The sequence below is a fragment of the Hyperoodon ampullatus genome, assembly GCF_949752795.1.
Source record: "Hyperoodon ampullatus genome assembly, chromosome: 15".
Lineage (NCBI taxonomy): Eukaryota > Metazoa > Chordata > Mammalia > Artiodactyla > Ziphiidae > Hyperoodon > Hyperoodon ampullatus.
Window position 1 is genome coordinate 75336682 of NC_136928.1, and position 19211 is coordinate 75355892.

Consider the following 19211-nt stretch of genomic DNA (forward strand, 5'->3'; position numbering starts at 1 on the left):
TACCTCGTGGTCCTAAGATACCAGCTGCAGTTCTAACCATCCCATCCACAGGAAGAAAAAGAAACTCAGATTCTTACATCCCTCAGCTGAGTCAGCCCCAGAGCCTTCATGGAAGATCGCCCCCACCCCACTACCAATGCCTTCACTTGCCTTGATTTATATCTCATTGGCCACTTACAGCTGCAGAGGAGGCTGGGAAACCTAAGCCTCTTGCTGTGTGTGTTTCTGCACTGAATAGAGTCAGGTGTTTGCTAGTAAAACAGAGAGGGAGAATGACTATCACACAGCAACTAAGTCTCTGAACAGTTGTGCTTCATAATTCACGATCAACTGAACTGGTTGATGTGACCAAATCCCTGAAGTCAGAGATGCAATTTCTTTTATTTTTACAAAATGCAACATTTCTGGCCAACATCTGTATACTGATTTATGGCTTACAAAAAATCATCATGTATATCATCTACTTGCTTCTCAGAGCAATGAACAGAAGTAAATATTTTGTGGTCATTATCAAAGAATGAAATGAACTCAGAAAAGCTTAGTACCTTGCCCAAGGCTAACCAGTTAGTAAGATGATGCAACAAGATTTAAACCAGATCTCAGTGACTCCAAAGCCCATGTCCTTTTATCTGAAAATTGATTAACAAGCTGTCAGTTCTCTCTAATTATTTTTTAACTAGTGAGTTATGATTTTTCATTTATTCCATTCTTCAGCTGTAGTCAACAATTTCTTTTCAGAGGAGTTTAAAAATAAAAATTATTTAATCTAGGGTCGAGAGAGGAAGGAACGGAAAGCAAAGAAGGAAAGGAAACTAACTCTTGCGAGCGTTATTTACAAAGATCTTTTCAAATGCCTGCTCTCATTTTACCCTCATATCAGCTCTGTGGAGTAGGTAATACTATTCTGCAGATGAGGAAACTGAGATCAGAGAGGTTATGAAATTCCAGTAAGCTCACCCTGTTGGTAGGTGACAGATGGAGATTTGAATGTAGCCCTTTCTGATTTCTGACCTGAACTTTGGTTTTATTCATATCCCCAAATATTTGGAAGGTTGTTTTGTGATTTTTTTAATCCGTATATCCTTACAGCTATGAGCAATAACATAGGAACAAAATAAAGTCGGAACTATATCACTTGAATTGTAGAATTTCTGAATAAAGAGGAAGAAATCAAACAAAGGATAAGAAGCTGTGAAAGTTTTGAGGTGTTCGTAAATGACTCTTTAGGAAGATTCCAGATGTCTCTTTGTGTTGGTTGGTTTAAATATCTATTTGCTTTAAAGACAGGAGATGCTCATGATTTTCTCAACTGATTCTCTCTAGTTCTAAGTCCACAGTAATAATAGCTACGATTGAACACAGGCTTTATAACTAAGGTCACTAAGGATTGCATGGGACATATTTGTACTAAAAAAGGTTGTTTGGGCTTCCCTGGTGGCACAGTGGTTGAGAGTCCGCCTGCCGATGCAGGGGACACGGGTTCGTGCCCCGGTCTGGGAAGATCCCACATGCCGCGGAGCAGCTGGGCCCGTAAGCCATGGCCGCTGAGCCTGCGCGTCCGGAGCCTGTGCTCCGCAATGGGAGAGGCCACAAGAGTGAGAGGTCCGTGTACCACAAAAAAAATAAAAATAAAAATAAAAAAGTAAAAAAATTAAAAAAAAATTAAAAAGGCTGCTTATCTTAAATTATAATTGAACTGAATGTCCTGTACTTTTGTTTGCTAAATCTGGCAAACCTATATGTGACAGATACACGTATTGCTTCATTTAATTCTTACAACAGTTCTTCAAATGATTAGATAAGGTAATGCATGTCCATAGAGATTAACTTCAGGACCACATGATTAAAAAACGGTAACCTCGGGACTCACTCTCATATATGTCTGCTCCATAGTCTATGGCCTTGGTGTATTTTCTCAAGATCTGCAAATAAAAACAACCTTGACATCCTCTAACAATTAAAGAATTTGACTCTTGGTTGATTATCCTAACCGAGGGGCGGGATCACACAAAAGCTACAAAGAATCCAAAATCTGTTTCTTGAACAATGAGTAAAGCATGTGATATTTTTAATGTCTTCCAGACCATTAAAAGAAACAAAAAAGCAAAGAAGTGTCCTCTCATGAGAACCATTAAAGCAGTGGTTCTCCACAAGGGGTGATTTTCTACCCAGGGGGACACTTGGTAATGTCTGGAGACACTCTTGGTTGTCACAACTGGGGGTGCTACTGGAATCTAGTGCGTAGAAGCCAAGGATGCTAAGCATCCTACATGGCACAGGGCAGCCTCCACAGCGAAGAACTATCCACTCCTCCAATGCCAATAGTGCTGAGGCTGAGAAACCCCAAATTAAAATAATCTGTTGGGGGCTTAATGCTTTTTCTCTTAATTTTAAGTTGTTATACTGCACAGACAGCTGAAAAATGGAGGCTTGGGGGCTTCCATGAGCAATGAGTTCTATATTCTTAGTAGTAGTTGCAAGACCAAAATTCCTTTATAGGGTTTGCTAGAGCATGCAGGAGGGGTGAACTGGAGTCTTTTGGAAACTGGCCCCTCCTAAGGGTTCCACCCCATCTTTAGAAATCGAGGCCTGTCTTTTCAGAGTTGTCCTTTCTGTGTTTCCTGATGGTTGCATTTCCTTCTTTGTGGTGACACTTGCATTGGTTTTATATGTGGACTATTCTGTGCACTGCAACTCTAATCCAAGTGTGTCTTAATTTTGGACAAGTTAGTCCCAAAGGCCACACATGAAAGAACATGGAGTTAGGCTGAGATTCCAAGTCTCCCCCACTTGCATTCGCCCCTTCTCCTGAGCCTCACACTGCCTCTCTAGATGGCCCTGGCTGTCTAAATCTGGGGGAAAGAGGAGTTGTGGCTACACGACACTGGATCAGTAGAAAATTCATGGAGCTTTGAGTCACGCTAACCCAAATTCAATCTTATCCCATCTGTCTCTGGCTCTGTACCCTTGGACAGTTTTTAAACTCCTCTGAGCCCAGTTATCATGCAAATAATTTTACCCACCTCACTGAGTTGTGGTAAGAATGAAATATGATAAAATATCTTAAAAATTGTTTCACAGTTTAAAAGTACCCTTAAAATAGATTAAGGTCCTCACAGACTATTTGCAAAAAGGGTCTGAGAGAATACGTGTTCTGTCAAAGCAGCTATCTGTGTTTCTAGTTTATTCATTCTATTGACCAAGTCAACTTTATGTACCATCGCATAGAGCGCCTGCCCTCCCTCAACTGGAAGGGGACTCTTTTGTGATATTTGTTTGTTTAAACACTTTCTCCTTTTTTGCAGGGCGGGTGGTTACAGAGAGCAAAATAACTTCTTCCTCAAACAAACAAATGCAAGAAATACCCAATTCAGGTTGACAGAACTTGGTAAACAATGGCCAGTTTTTAAAAGTTGATGGCCTTGGGGTACAGTTGATTGCAAGTGTAGCCTTTAGCATCTCTTGACAGACGAGAATTTGTCAAGTGAGAAACACCAGACTGTCCTTGGCGCTGTGTTACCAAACTCAAATAGTACACCACTCTGACTGGGAAGGCGGTCCTCTTCCAGTGGGCTGAGGAGGGTTTCCAGGGCAAAGCACTTTGAGGCTGGATTCTTTAAAGTTTTCTTAGTGCTGAGGTTTACATGAGGGTCTGATACATTTTAAGATTCGTCCGTTTCTGGTCCATGTCAGAGTTACAGAACACCCAGAGCAAGAAGGGGGCTGATGTCTGAAACGGAGAGACACGTGTCACGGATCTAGAAAGAGCAAACTAAAGGCAGATTTAGATGTCTTCCTTCTTTGCTTCCGTATCACTTTTTTTTTTTTTGCAACTTACCGTACTGAGTTATTGCCCATTTTCATGCCACTCTCCCCCATGAGATTGTGAAACTCTTGGGGACAGGGAATGAATCTTGTTTATTCTTTTAATAACAGTGTTTTGTATGTAATGTCTAGTATGTCGATTGTGTCTAATGAATAAGAGAGGAGGAACGGAGGAAGGATGGGGGGAAAGAAAGAAGGTTGGAAGGAAAGAAGGAAGAAACTAAAGAAGGAGGGAAGGGAGGGAGACTCAGAGAGGTCCTTGCCAAAGTTCGATCTTAGGCTAACAACAAGAAAATAAGATTCTTCAGTCTAGTGAAGTTCATTGGGTAAATGGTTATTGTTTCAATTAAGTGTCTCTTCATGACAAAGCATAAAACAGACTCTACTTCTGTAAGAATTGCCCAGGACCTGGCTCTGCATCATCAGAAGCCTCATCTTGCTTGGCTCACCTTCCCACCCACCTAGCTCTCCAGGCGTCCTCACCAGCCAGCTCCTCTCACTTCCTTACCCGTTCACCTATTTACACGTGCGTGTTGGTGTCCCATTTCATTGTCCCCAATTTTTTTTTTTTTTTTTTTTTTTTTTGCGGTACGTGGGCCTCTCACTGTTGTGGCCTCTCCCCTTGCAGAGCACAGGCTCCGGACACATAGGCCCAGTGGCCACGGCTCACGGGCCCAGCTGCTCCGCGGCATGTGGGATCTTCCCGGACCGGGGCATGAACCCGTGTCCCCTGCATCGGCAGGTGGACTCTCAACCAGTGTGCCACCAGGGAAGCCCTCGTTGCCCCCATCTGAATGTGATGATCCAGCCCTGGATGCTGTATATGTCATCTGAAGGGAAACCCCAAAAGACACTATGCCTGATAATAGCCCAGGTGCTTACTCCTCTCCCTGGGCATCAGGGGTGCACACTGGTGCCAAGCCCATGTTCCCAGACACCTGCTCCTTGGAAAGGGAATCAGAAAGTAATGTTTCAAACCAGGCCCCTCACCAGGCAAGACCTATGAAATGCTGGCAGGTCATTCCTACATCAAGCCACACCTGAAGCCAGCACAGACAGAAAATTATCCAACTCCCCTAACTTTCAACTGATTCACCTATGAAAGGAGGCTAAAAGTTGCTGTGAACTGAATAATAGATGTGCTGTCTCCATACAGCTGGCGTTTTGTTTGTGGTTGTTCATTGCTGAGCACAAGCCTTCCAGCCCAGAGCCTCCCTTTCACCAATCAACAGAGCCCCACCTTGGACAGCTAGTTCTATTGTATCTTGAAGGCTTTCAGATGGCCCCAAAATAAAATACAAATTCATCTGAAGGGAGCACAAAAGCATAAATTTTTTGTGTAGACTAGATTTATGTTACAAAAAAGCCCACCTATGAATCACTCAACATAATAGCAGTATATGACGAAATTACTTAATGTTCCAGGATGGTTTCAGGTCTGTGAATAGTGAGGGAGGGGGCTCTGTTCCATGAGGTCATTCAAGGATTCCAGGATGAGAGCAGATCTGCAACTGTAGACCTGGTACTTACAAAGTTACCCTGAGGGGATCCCAACTCCAGTCAGCCTTAAGGGAGCAAAAAAGGAGAGAAAGTAGCCCTCATAATTTCATTGGTTAGCGCTCAATCACATGGTCACAACGAATGCAAGGGAGTCTAGGAAATGCAGTCTGGTTCTGTGCTCAGGAAAAATGGGAGAAGAGACATGAGTGTACAGCTAGTGCCTCCACCACAATAAGCAATTTCTTTTAAAGGTGAAAGACAATTGGTTGATTTCCAGACAAGCACTGGTTTCTCCAGGAAAATGCGAAACAGTAAAATGCGTCTAGGGGTTAGGGCAGGTGAGGTAGATAGGAATGGGTGACTGAAAGAGAAAATGAGATAGTGGGAAAGACCAGCTTTGCCACCTTTGGCTGTCAGCTGGGAGGCAAACACAGTCTCTAGGGGTCTCGTGATTGCCATGAAGCTGTGAAGGCAACTCTTTTCTTCCTCTAAGAGGACCATGTAATTTGGTGTCTTACTTGCAATAAGATGAGAAACCAAAGTTGTAACGGACATTTAAGCAATCTTTGCCATGCTGGGACCCATGAGATTGGACATTAGTTGCAGAACCAGAGTATTTCCAGGGATGTCGGTAGTCTGCAATTTATCAGTGAGAGATTGGTACTCAACAAAGTGCTGTTTGAAAATATGACTTATGGCACTCTGAAGAATATGATTTCTACTTTGCAACTCATTTGTGAATTTCAAAGAGGTCAAATACAAGTTCAAAAGGAAAAGTTTGATTTAGTCATTGAAAAACAGTCAAGTGAATTGTGGTAATCACCATGATTACACAAATCCTGAACATGTCCAAAAGCAGTGAGCTTAAAAAAATCTGCATGCACTTGCATATTTTTTCCTTTCTCTACTATTTTCATTCTAAAATGAAGATGTAGGTGGAAAATTACCTTAGCATCTGGGTAAGGCCCCCTGCCAGTCAAGAAAACATTCATTAATCACTGAGATGCTCACCCCCATTTTTAAAGAACAATGACTCACCAGCAGTTACACAGCAATCAGGGCAGAGGTCACTGCATGTTGAATTTTCAAACTTTCCTAAGGATGTCTTCACTTCTGGAACATAAGGCTGCTTTAAGTGAATATGCATGTGTTTATGAGAAAGAAGTAGGGAAAGAAAAATGAATTGTAACTGAGAAGTGATATTTATGTTAGGATTTCCTTTTCTTTTCAGTTTCAAGTTTAGTCTTAAGCACCTTCACCCTAAGGGAAGAGGGCATTCCAGAGAGAGCTGCTGTAGGCCCATCTAATTGCTTGTACCTCAGCACTTAGTTGGCAGTACACTGGATTGCATACTCTCCATACCTTCCATCCAGAATGTTCTGGAAAAGACACAGTGAGAAGAAGAGAGGCAGATGAAGTACTTGGGAACCAGGAAAAATATTTGGTTTTCATTCAGCTGCTACTGAGGTTACTGTTTGAAGGAAAGAAAAATCAACAAAATACCTGGAAAAAAAGAGATGTTCCAAAACTCTTCCATTTCTGCTTAAATAGAAGAAAAATATTGGCCATAAAATCAATAAAGAGCTTGTATTCTCTTTCTTTTAACTTTATTGTCTTTTAAACGAAAAGATATACTTTCTTCTGTATGTCGTCAGCTCTTGCCCAGAAATGTACAGAACGTTTGGTCTATCACTAAAGGGGTTAACCTTTCCATATCTGTATCCAGACACAGAGAATTGTGCTGCATAATATCTGTACATGCGAGGAAACCCTGTTTTCATCAGATGGGCCCGCTTGGAAGGAGGCATCCCTGGCCTCTGTCTTCTTTTGCTCAGGTGATTGAGGGAGTTAATCCATTTAACCTCTGGGGCTCACGCTGCTTCCTCTCCTGCGAGGAGGTGCATCGTCTGGCTTGCTCTCTCGGGTCAGCAGCTGCAGGAAGAAGAAATGGAAACTCTTCACTGTCATCGAGTCTCCTTCTCTGCCAAAGAACAATTGATCCCTGAAACAGCTAGCAGAGGGAAGAGGCTTTCCAAGGACAGCAGAAGAAAGAGACAAACTAACTCAAATGATCAGCTTCCCTTGGGACAGGGAGTAGTCTCGAAGCAAAGCAATAACAGGAGAGAGTGAGACGGGCGGTGGAGGCTGCTGGGGCAGCAGAATGTTCTGTTCCAGCCCTTCCGGGGCAGGGACACAAGAGGGGTCTGGGAATCTTGCTGAGACACATCTCCACTTAGTAGGACTCTTTCTGTAATGTAACGTGACTTTGTTCCATTTTAAGCATGTTGCCTAAAATGTTATTGGAATCAAAGGAGGTCTAATTCCAACCAGGCCATAAATCCTTAAGATGATACAGAGGGAAAGAGGCATGGGGATAGTTAGTTATCACGGATCTGCAGAGAGCACTCTTTTAACTTCGGGGCTCACAGAAAAATACTATGGAAAATGTGACCTTACCCACATGAAAGTGGGAAGGAATTAAATGGTTAAAAAGGAAACTGTGAAATAAAGACCAAGTTTACTACTCAGAGATTCTCTCTGAAAGAAATACTAAATCATGTACTTAAAGCAAGAAGAAAAATAAACCCAGAAGGAAAGAATGGTCTGAAACAAGAAGTCCTACAAGAAAAGATGAGGATAAAAATATGGCAATATGTCAAAATCTTATCAACCACAAATATCAGTAGTATTGGGGGAAGTTAACAGCAGAGTGTGATATATCAATAAGTACAAGACAGTAAAAAACACAGAGGGCTAGAGAAGGAATGTGAGAGGGAAATTAAAGTTTCTAAAGTTCTTGTCTTATTTTGGAGGAGAATAAGATATTAGTTTTAGGTTTTGTTAGAAAGATATAAATTTAAGTTTTAATGTTACTCAGAGATTTTTTTTCTTATTAAAAAGAAAAGCCAACATGATAGAAGGTTAACACTGATTGACTCCAAGTCCTGAGTTCATGGATGACTTTTATATAGTTTTCTGTGTCTTAAAATTGTTTACCAAATTAAAGAGACAGAAGAAAAGCGAGGAATGGAAGGAGAGACAGAAAGAGAGAGAGAGAGAGAGAGAGAGAGAGAGAGAGAGAGAACCCAGTTGTAGAGCAAAGTAGTCAAATTTGCAAGTTGCAGAACTAGCAAATAAAAAGAGGCCATTCTGAGGCTAATCCAAAAAAGGTAACAGTGACCTCGTGTAGAATTGTTTGAAAGAAGCAAATTGCTATGGAAATCAATCAATAAAGACAGTTCTCAGGGAAGAAGAATGGGTTTAACTCCATGAGTAAAAACAAGATTTTTTTTTTTTTTTTTTTTTCAGTACGCGGGCCTCTCACTGCTGTGGCCTCTCCCGTTGCGGAGCACAGGCTCCGGACGCGCAGGCTCAGTGGCCATGGCTCACGGGCCCAGCTGCTCCGCGGCATGTGGGATTTTCCCGGACCGGGACACGAACCCGTGTCCCCTGCATCGGCAGGCGAACTCTCAACCACTGCGCCACCAGGGAAGCCCAAAAACAAGATTTTTTGCAAACAGTAAAAAGGAAATAATAAAGTCACATAGAAGGCAGATGAGCAGAACCTAAGTTAAGTAAGGAGGAGGATCCGAAACAGACACGTTCTAGCTCCTCTAACTCTCTGGTTCCTAGAAGAACGACAACAAGCAGAATCTCAAAGCTCATATCAGAATTCCTGGAGTTTTGGTCCGAATGTGACATGTGTGTTATTACCTAAGTTCAAGTTTGTGAGTTAACACCTAGTCTCACCTACTGGGAGGGCTCAATGTTTCCCAATGCTTTATTATCATCTAAGGCATCTAAAAAGCCTCTCCAGGTGTTCCTTTAGAATCTGGGCAGATACTAAGCCAGGTGGTCATGAACTCTAAAAGTGAATAACCTTTTGGAGATTCTCATACAGGGAAGGCTTTGGCTTTAGCTTACTAAGCACCATCACTCACCACAAACCAGACCCAGGAAGGCTAAGTGTCTTGCTGGAGGACACACAACTTGTGAATGATGGAGGCGTCATTAGAAATCAGGTCTGCCTAAATCTGAATCTCATATTCAGTCTACTCATTAGGAGCTGAGTGGGAAGCAATAGAGAATTATGATTAGGGTCTTGTTGAGCAAAGACCTAGTGTCTCTGTTGGGAGAATGGTTTTCAGCTGAACATAACCTTTTAGGTTTAGTGAAGCCAGGGTGGAGCTGGAAGAGTTGAATATCATGGTGAGCGTATCCAGAGAAAATGGCTAAAACAGTTATTTTATAGTTACAGCAAAAGTAATTGTGACTGGTATCTATTGCTTCACAATACAGTTTTAGGCAAGATTTGTTAAACGTTGTCTTATTGAAGCTAAATAGTCACCCTGTAGGAATGAAATTTAGTACATTTTCTGGTTTGTGTAAGTTATGAGAAAGTTTAAAAATTGTTCATTACTCATTGTAAATTGCAAAAAGGAAAGACATGCAGCAATATTTCATTTGGAAATTAGCTTGGAACTAAAATGAATAAACAATGGAATATATTTACTTTAGATTAACTTTGGGATGTTAGAGCTGGAACACAGGTGGGAGGTCATGAGGTCTATCTCCTGACTCCAGAAGGACCTTCAGTTAAACAGGTACAGCTCTCCCTTCCTACAACAGTTCTCAACTAGGGATCAATTTTTCCTACCCACTAACCCTCAGGGAATATTTGGCAAGAAAGTTCTGAAGACATTTTTATTTGGCACAACTGAAGTGTGCTATTGTCATCTGGTGGATAAGGTCGGGGATGCTGCCACACATCTCACAATGGACAATCTCCACAACAAAGAATTATCTGGATCCAAATATCAACAGCACCAGGGATACATACACCCCAATGTTCATAGCAGCGTTATTTACAATAGCCAAGACATGGAAGCAACCTAAGTGTCCATCAACAGATGAATGGGTAAAGAAGATATGGTACATATATACAATGGAATATTACTCAGCCATAAAAAAGAATGAAATAAAGCCATTTGCAGCAACATGGATGGACATAGAGATGATCATACTAAGGGAAGTAAGTCAGACAGAGAAAGACAAATATCATATGATATCACTTGTATGTGGAATTTTAAAAAAGGGTACGAATGAACTTATTTACAAAACAGAAATAGGCTCAGACATAGAAAACAAACTTATGTTGTAGTGAGGTGGATGGACCTAGAGACTGTCATACAGAGTGAAGTAAGTCAGAAAGAGAAAAACAAATACCATATGCTAACACATATATATGGAATCTAAGAAAAGAAAAAAGAATGGTCAGAAAAACCTAGGGGCAAGAAGGGAATAAAGATGCAGACCTACTAGAGAATGGACTTGAGGACACGGGGTGGGGGGAAGGGTAAGCTGGGACGAAGTGAGAGAGTGGCATGGCCATATATACACTACCAAAAGTAAAATAGATAGCTAGTGGGAAGCAGCCGCATAGCACAGGGAGATCAGCTCGGTGCTTTGTGACCACCTAGAGGGGTGGGATAGGGAGGGTGGGAGGGAGGGAGATGCAAGAGGGAAGAGATATGGGGACATACGTATAGGTATAACTGATTCACTTTGTTATAAAGCAGAAACTAACACACCATTGTAAAGCAATTATACTCTAATAAAGATGTTAAAAAAAAAACAACTTATGGTTAACAAGGGCAAAGGTGGGGGGGCGGGCGGATAAATTAGGAGTTTGGGATTAACCGATGTACACCAATGTATACAAAACACATAAACAACAAGGACCTACTGTAATGTACAGGGAACTACATTCAATACCTTGTAATAACCTATAATAGAAAGAAGCTGAAAAAGAATATATGTTTATGTATAACTGAATCACTTTACTGTACACTTGAAACTAACACAACATTGTAAATCAGCTATACTTCAATAAGAAAGAGAGATTTAAAAAAGAAATATATTAGGGCTTCCCTGGTGGCGCAGTGGTTGAGAGTCCGCCTGCCGATGCAGGGGACGCGGGTTCGTGCCTCTGTCTGGGAAGATCCCACATGCCGCGGAGCGGCTGGGCCCGTGAGCCATGGCCGCTGAGCCTGAGCATCCGGAGCCTGTGCTCCGCAAGGGGAGAGGCCACAGTGGTGGGAAGCCTACGTACTGCCAAAAAAAAAAATAATAATAATAATAAATAAATAAATAATAAATATATTAAATAATTTTATATGTTTAAAATAAAGCTACCCACTTCCCATTAGTTGTATTATATAATTCTAATGAGTAATTTATGTCTTTTGATGTCTATCAAGAAGATGAATTAAAACTTTGATTAATGAAAAAAAAAGGAGTGCCAAGTCTGAGATACTTTGCCTCATGGAAAGAAAAACCAGGAAGTTTCTTCTCTGGATGTAATTAGTAGGCTGTAGACTCTCAAAGTGACCCTAATGCTCATATCTATTATTTTCCAGTTTTAACAGAGCAGAGTCAGCTGAGGAAGTGACCACACTAATTCGTGACCTAAGATGCAATATGCATTTTACTATGTGTGTCTCAGACTCACCTCTGATCAATTTCCACGTGTTTCTGCAACACAATAAAATCTCACGCCACTAAATCACTCCTCTTCAACATGGTCCATAGTTAAGCACTACCACTTACAATGCACTTGAGTTTCTAGGCAATACCTCTATGCATAATGTATGTCTTAAAAAATAATGACATTCTGGCCAGTGAGTTCCTGATCACAGCCCACTGAAGGAAATTAATAACTACTCTGAGCAGCTGTTCTAACCACTGGCTTCAAGAAATGATATTATAATATCAAATTGCAGATTAGTATCTTTAGGGGAAATAATCTCTTTAAAATTGTCCATTCTCTGGTTTTAATGAGAAAATTGGCCATTTGGAGGTTGATGCCAAAAGAATGAACTCATTAGTTCTCAGAGTCTCCATTCCGGGTTAGAAGAATGTTGCAGGATTTACAATCTGTCTAACTCAATTCTGTACCCCAGTTTGGAGATCTAGGGAAATTGAAGCCCACTTCCAAGCAGCAGAACAAAGGGTTAAAGTGTAGGCTTGCTAGAGAGCCCGGAACCCTTCCCAGCCGTTCCCTTTGAGAGCCTCCCTGCTGCCTGCTTGGCTGCTTCAAGACAGCCTCTGGAGAGAGCGGGGAGGCCCCGCTCCAGTTCTGGCTGTACCTAGCATCACCTCTACCCTAGGACTTAAAGAGCATTTAAGGCATTCCGCATGCTTTTAACAGCAATTTGAGTAAACCTGGACAAAATGTTCTCCCAGCGCCAGTGAGCAAGATGGGTAATTAACAACGGAAACTGATCTTGTCCCCAGAATCTGTCCCAAGTAAGGACGCATGCTTCTGCCCTTTGTTCTCACTTCCCCTGTGTTGGTCAGAGGCTTCTGGGGAAGCGGACAGAGCCCCGCACTGGGGGTCAGCACCCCAGCACCTCTTGGTTCCCTTCTTATCTCTGCCACGGATTTGGACACCTTTGCAGCGGCTCACGGTTCCCTTATGGTTCAGTGAACCTCTGTCGGGGGGCCCTGAGCTGCCTCAGCCTGCACACCCAGTGAGTCCCCGAGGCAGCACGGGGACAGGGGTCTGCAGCCCTGGCCTGTCCCTCCCTGTCATCTCAGGAGGGCCTGGGGAGGGAGGGTTGCTTGTTGAGACTCTCTGCAGGGCTCTGGCACCCTTTGTAATAGGAGTGCTTGAAGCTGGTCCTGGAGGCTGAGTAGCATTTGACAAGTTGGAGGTGGTGGAGAGTGGGGATGGAGCTCTGTTGGGCAAAGAGACTGGCAGGGGCAAACGACGATTAGTCCAGGCAAGCGTAGCCCTTGTTATGAGTCAGAGAGGAAGAGGTAAGGGGGTACACACGTGGGCTGCAGTCAGATTGTAGAAAGTGTGGACTGCACCTGGAAGGAAGTCCTGGGCAGTCTTGCTGAGCAGCAGGGGTTGAGCTGGGATGGACAGGAAGAGAGGACAAGGAGGTACCAGACCTGTAGAAGTGAAGCCACTTGGAAACGTTTCTATCTCTGTGTAACCAAAAGCGGATTCTCTACATCTCTGAGCCACCGATTCCTCAACTTTAAGTAGGGATTATAACCTACTTTGCAAGAGCGTTGTAAAAATTAGATAAGATCATGTAGGCAAACTACTCAGCAGGGAGCCTGCTCTCATGGATACTACATGCCTTGAGGATATTCCAAAGGCATCCGTGGGCCTTCATTCAACCCAGGCAGTTCAATACTTAAGTACCCAATAGAGTATCCAGCCAAATCTGACTCTGGGTCCTCTAAATTCTCACCGGTTTTGTCGTCAGTTGATGGCAAGGTTGTCTCTTCATTAGTGTGGAGACTCTTCAAAAGTTTATGTGTCTCTGAGTCCTTGACTTCTAGCGCAGTAGAAAGTTATGAAATTACGATCCAAGTCAAGATTTCCTAAAAGCTAAATGCCTTCTATTTACAAGGCAGGCTGTTTCTCAGGATTTGCTATTGACTACCCCACCCTGATTTTAAAATCTAAGGAGGAAATGATCTGTGACTCTGTGATTACCCATCTCACTGGGTCCCTGGTAGGCTTCCAGAGTCAGTCATCTGCCAGCTTCTCACATCTGGCACCTAACCTCACCCTTCCAGGATGCAGTTTCCTCATCTTGTGATGGTCCCTTTCTGGTCTTGCAAAATGTACTTCTGTACCTTTTACAAGAACATGTTGGACTAAAGTTCTTAGAGAGACAAACTGTCAAGCCCAGATAAAAATCTTCATTAGCATTTGGCTTGGGTTTGGCTCAGCTTTCCTTTGGGGCTCAGATTTGTTTAAGAATCTGATGAAAACTATGAAAGCTCAACCCATAAAAATGCATTAACAGGCATAATTCCGCATACAACGCCAGGGACATCTGGGCTCTTCTGAAGCCCTTCTGAGGATCCCAGGCTAAGAACCTGGGTTCTAAGTCAGAAACTGAGGTGCAGAGGCAGAGTGACTTGTTCAAGGTCACCCAGGTAAGTCTGAATGCACTTTCAGCTGTCAGTCAACATTTTGCAGTGATCATCTCTCACATATGCGCACGTGATACATTAGCATCTCAAAACATTTTGTGCATCCATTTGCTTGCAGCAGCTTCATAAATTGGGTCAAATTGGTATCTTTATCATTATTTGGAATTTGTGGAGTCTGTAAAGACTATACAGCTTCCCTAAAATCCAACTGTTAAGTGGAAACACAGTTTTGACTTTCAACCTGGCTATCCTGATTCACACGGCTTTCTCCCAACCATACCAGGGTTCTGAAAGCAACCTGTTAGGCAGAGTGAAATGTGGGCGGGAAGAAGCTTGACAAAGAGACCCAGGAACAGTGCAGGGGTTAACAGAGAGGATCTAGGAAGGCTTCATGGGCCTTGAATGGGATGGTAGAAAAAATAAGGAAGGAGTTTTCTGCCTGGGGGTATAGAGTGGACCATGGCCTAATGTTATTGCTGGCACAATAAAAGCGTAAGGAGACCTGACTGCATCCTGAGGCATGAAGGTGTGTACAGATGGGTAGGCTCCCCAGTCAGTGAGGTAGATAAAATAAACAAATAGAATCATTACATTTCTATCACCCTAGAGAGCTCTACCATCAACAATAATAAATTTGTAACATGTGTATAACATTATATGTATACATTTTATATGTAGATACCCTGATATATTCTATTATGTTATATACATATGGCATATTTATTAAGTATATGTATTTATTATTATTATTTAATATTACATTAACTGTATTATATTCATAAAAACAAGATTCTGCTGTATATACTATATATTCTGTTTTGGAAATGTTTTGATTTGTTTTTCCTGGTAATTATTTCCCTTTTTTCATTTTGCTAAACTTTCAGTAAATCTGACACCCAGAACACATTCAAATTTTCTAATTTCCCTAACTCACCAAAATATATATATTATTTACAGATGGTTGGAGAAAATTAGTTTCTTATCCAGGATCTTAGTGCACTTTGAATAGTTATTCAAGGTGGCCAAAGTTTGCTTTAATTTTCTCAACAAGACATCGCAGCTCACCTCATCTGGGGGAAATCCTTTCTTGCAGTAAATACTATGATATAACAAGACACCAGTTTATCACACGGAAAATGAGCTTTCTGTTTATTGGGTCATTCAAATTAAGCCACCTGCTGGCAAAGATAACATCCATCACATTCAGTTGATCTTGGTGACATGTAAGAATGCTTCAACTATAAGCATCTGTAGCTGTATGCCTGTGATAATTCTCAAGTTCAGCTTACCTCAGAATAGATTCACATGAGGTCTGTGTAGCTGAGAAAAGAAGTTGAAGAACTAAGCGTATTAAATTTTACATTGGTTGGTCTTTTAAATGTCCCAACGCAACTGATTCAATGCCTCTTCAGGGAGGTATGAATTTTACCACCCAGGAAAAAGCCAGGTCTCTGGACACAGGACTCTTTCTCACCTCAGACTCTCTGCCTTTTAGGTAGGTGGGAAGGACCACCTCATTCCATTCTCAGTGCTCGGGAATCCTATTGTTGGTTTCCAAAAGCACCAATACAAATTCACGTATTCATCTGTTCATCAATGCATTCACTCATTTGCTTATTTAGCAAATATTTACCGACCATGGATTTCACGTCGTTTGTTGAGGGCTCATTAGTGATTAACGCGGGCACACCCCCACCCCCAGGAGTTTACGGAACACCTCAAGGCAGCTGGAGGTTGCTGAGGATCTGCGATAGCGGGGATCCTTTTGCATCCTGCCTCCGTTATTACAATCCCTGTCCACACCCTTGTCTCCAAACCGGAACTGGGCTCTAAATTGGGCAAAGAGGGTCTTCCGTGGATGAAGACAGAGGATTAGTGGCATGGCAGCTAATTCTCTTGCCTTTTTTTTTTTTTTCCCTGATGCCATGACCACTCTTCCCAGGGAAAGCTGGATCTCGCAGGTTCTAGGGAGTTCTACAGGACCTCAGGGGACTCTTGGGATGAGAAAAACCTGTGTTCCCCGGAGTGCCAGAACCCCCTCCTCCCTGACTCATCTGTAAGGCATCTGGCTCCCTAAGGAGAAGCCCTGTCTTTTATTCTCCCCCAAGGTGATCACCTAATGGTCAGCAGCCAAAGAAAGCCAATGCAGTCACGCTAAAAGAGGAACCTCTTCTTTTCGGGCTGGAACTGGCAATATTATTAGCTGTGAAGCAAAGCAACTTCCTCCTACCATCGAGAACGTCAACTCCAACTTCCTGGTGATCTAACTTCTATCTGTTCCAAGACCCCATTTAGGCTCCTCCCTCCAACAGGAAGCTTTTCCTAACACCGAGCTCGCTCCTAGCCTTTACCTGTGGTCCTCATTGAGATCTGCCACATGCTGCTTCGGCAGGAAGACTGACAGATGCTTGTCTCAGGGGTCTTGTCCCTTACACATGCAGAGAACAAATACGCAGAAAATTCTCCGTGATTTCAGTGGGAAGCCACTGGACTGTGCTCTCTTTGCGGGAGGCAGGTTAGTATAAAGCTTAAGAGGGTGACCTCTTGAATCAGACTGCCTGGCTCAAATCCTGGCTCTGCCGCCTACCAACCATAGGCCTTTCGGCACGTTGCTCAACCCTTCCGTACCTTTACTTTCTCTTCTGTACAGGGGAAAAAATAATACCTACCTCTAGCATATTTGCAATAATTAAATTATTCAATGCATGAAAAGTATATAGAAGAACTCCTGACACTTCAGTAAGCATCAACAACGTTATCATTATTGTCTTACTTTTAAGGATGAGACACTTAGCAATAGTACCCCATAGAATTCTAGGCGAATAGATGTGATGAAGAACATGGAAGTAATTTGATCCCATCTTTTATATGATCTTTATGACTGATTGGTAAAAAGATAAGGAAGTAACCCTAAGCTTTTCAAAATCTTAAAATTCCTTCGTGCATCTTCAAATATCAGCTTACAAAAAGCACGATTGGACTCACTAGAATACTTAACTCTTGAAGCCCTCGGTCACCATTGTAAGCAATTTGACTTTACAGAGGCTTCTGTGCTCTAAGGAAGCCCAGATTAGCCCAGGTGGAGAGACCACATTGAAAGGTCCTGAGATTATATGGAGAAAGAGAGGGAGGGAAGAAAGGAGTTAAGGAACAGAGAGAGAAAGGGAGACAGAGACAGAAACAAACAGAGATGCTCCAGCAAGCCCCCACTGGCTTTGGTTCATGCCCTGCTTTCCCAGCTCCTGCCTGTAACTTTCCCCTCCAGAACTGTCTAGCCCATCTCTCCCCAGATTCCTGACCTTTGAAAACTGTGAGATATAATAAAATGAGTGTTGTTATTTTATGCTACTAGGTTTTGTGATGATTTGTTAAACACGAATAGATAACCAGAACAGATTTTTATTTCTCAGTCGGAATCTTTCTGTTCTCTCTCTCTCTCTCACACAGGAATGAGTTCAGAAAGGAGAAGGTTTAGAGTAGCCCTAAAACCTCTTATAAATAGGGTAGCCTTATTTATAAGAATTCAAACAGTGGGCTTTTCCTCCAACAGAAAAAAAAGTACAGAAAATTCTGCTTGCTTTCATGCCATTGAATCACGGTTTATCATTGAGAAAAAAAAAAAAAAAAAAAAAACTGTGCTGTAGGACCCTGTGAAACCTAAGTCATGTGTGTGCCTGACCTGGCCTTGGCTGGGCAGCTGGCGGGACCCGCTCCTCACGTGCCCACGCATCCAAGGGCTTTGTCCTAGTGTCCCAGTGAGGTTCCAATGGTGAATATGCGCTGCATTCCTCCTCGGACCCCTTCCCAGTTTGACAAGCTCTGAGGAGGCAGCACATAAAGCAGTACAGGAAATGCAAGACATCTGTACTGGAGCCTGGGAACACACTTTCCCCGGTCCCCTTGCTGGTGTGGTCCTGGCATGGAGCGGGGCCTCTGGAGAAATGAATTAAAGAAACAAGTCCAGTGGAGAACATGGGATTCCACTTCCATTCATCTTCCTTATTTTGCAAACACCACATTCTGCAAATCCCATGCCAGTAAAGCTCTTGGATCAGCCCTCAAATTCTTCTGGATCCTTCAGGGAGGAGATGTCAGGGCTGGCCAAGAATCTAAGTGGAAACTGATGACAGAAGCTGACATTAATCAGCTACACAGTATGTTCTTCCCAGCAGGTTTCTTCCAATAAATCAAAGGCCAGCAAATCCAAGGGGTGTTTAGCCATGAGAGAGCAACTGTTTGCTGTTCTCCTTCCTTGCTAAAGATGATGAATTTAATGTTTAATTGAATCCAACACTGGTGGCCGTGGGAGTGTTTGCTGTAGGTGTTGGGTCCACATACCACATACAGTCCCATTTCCTCCCAGGCCAGGGGCTTCAGGCGAGCATCCCCTGCTACACATGGCTCATCGTTTATGTTGAAGTTTTCTGGCCAAACAGAGCCACCACCCTATCTGGTGATCTGAAACAGACTCACTCTTTCAAGTTGGAATCCTTGGGCTGTTTTGGTGACCAAATAATTCTTTTCCTTCCTGTAAGACCTAATTAAGATACTTAAAGATATTAATGTAATAATGCCTGTTTAAAATCCAGCGAGGGCCAAGCTCTTTCAACATTGGCGTGTGCGGGGGTATGATGCAGGGCTCAGACAATAGGAAAGCCTTGGGTCTGAGGCCATGCGGCACCCATCTTGGCTGTGCTACCCTAACCACATCTTAACCTCTCTGAGCTGCTTTTCATTATCTTTAAAATGAGGATTAAATCCAACACCATCGATTTGTGGTAAAGATTAATGAAAAAGGTATGTGGGAAAGCAGTTCTTATGCTTCAAAAGTATTATGAACATGGAAGAATAGGGTTGTTGTGATTTGTATCATTAATAATATTTACTAAGGAACATGAAAAAGTGGAGTGGCTTTTACAGCAGGA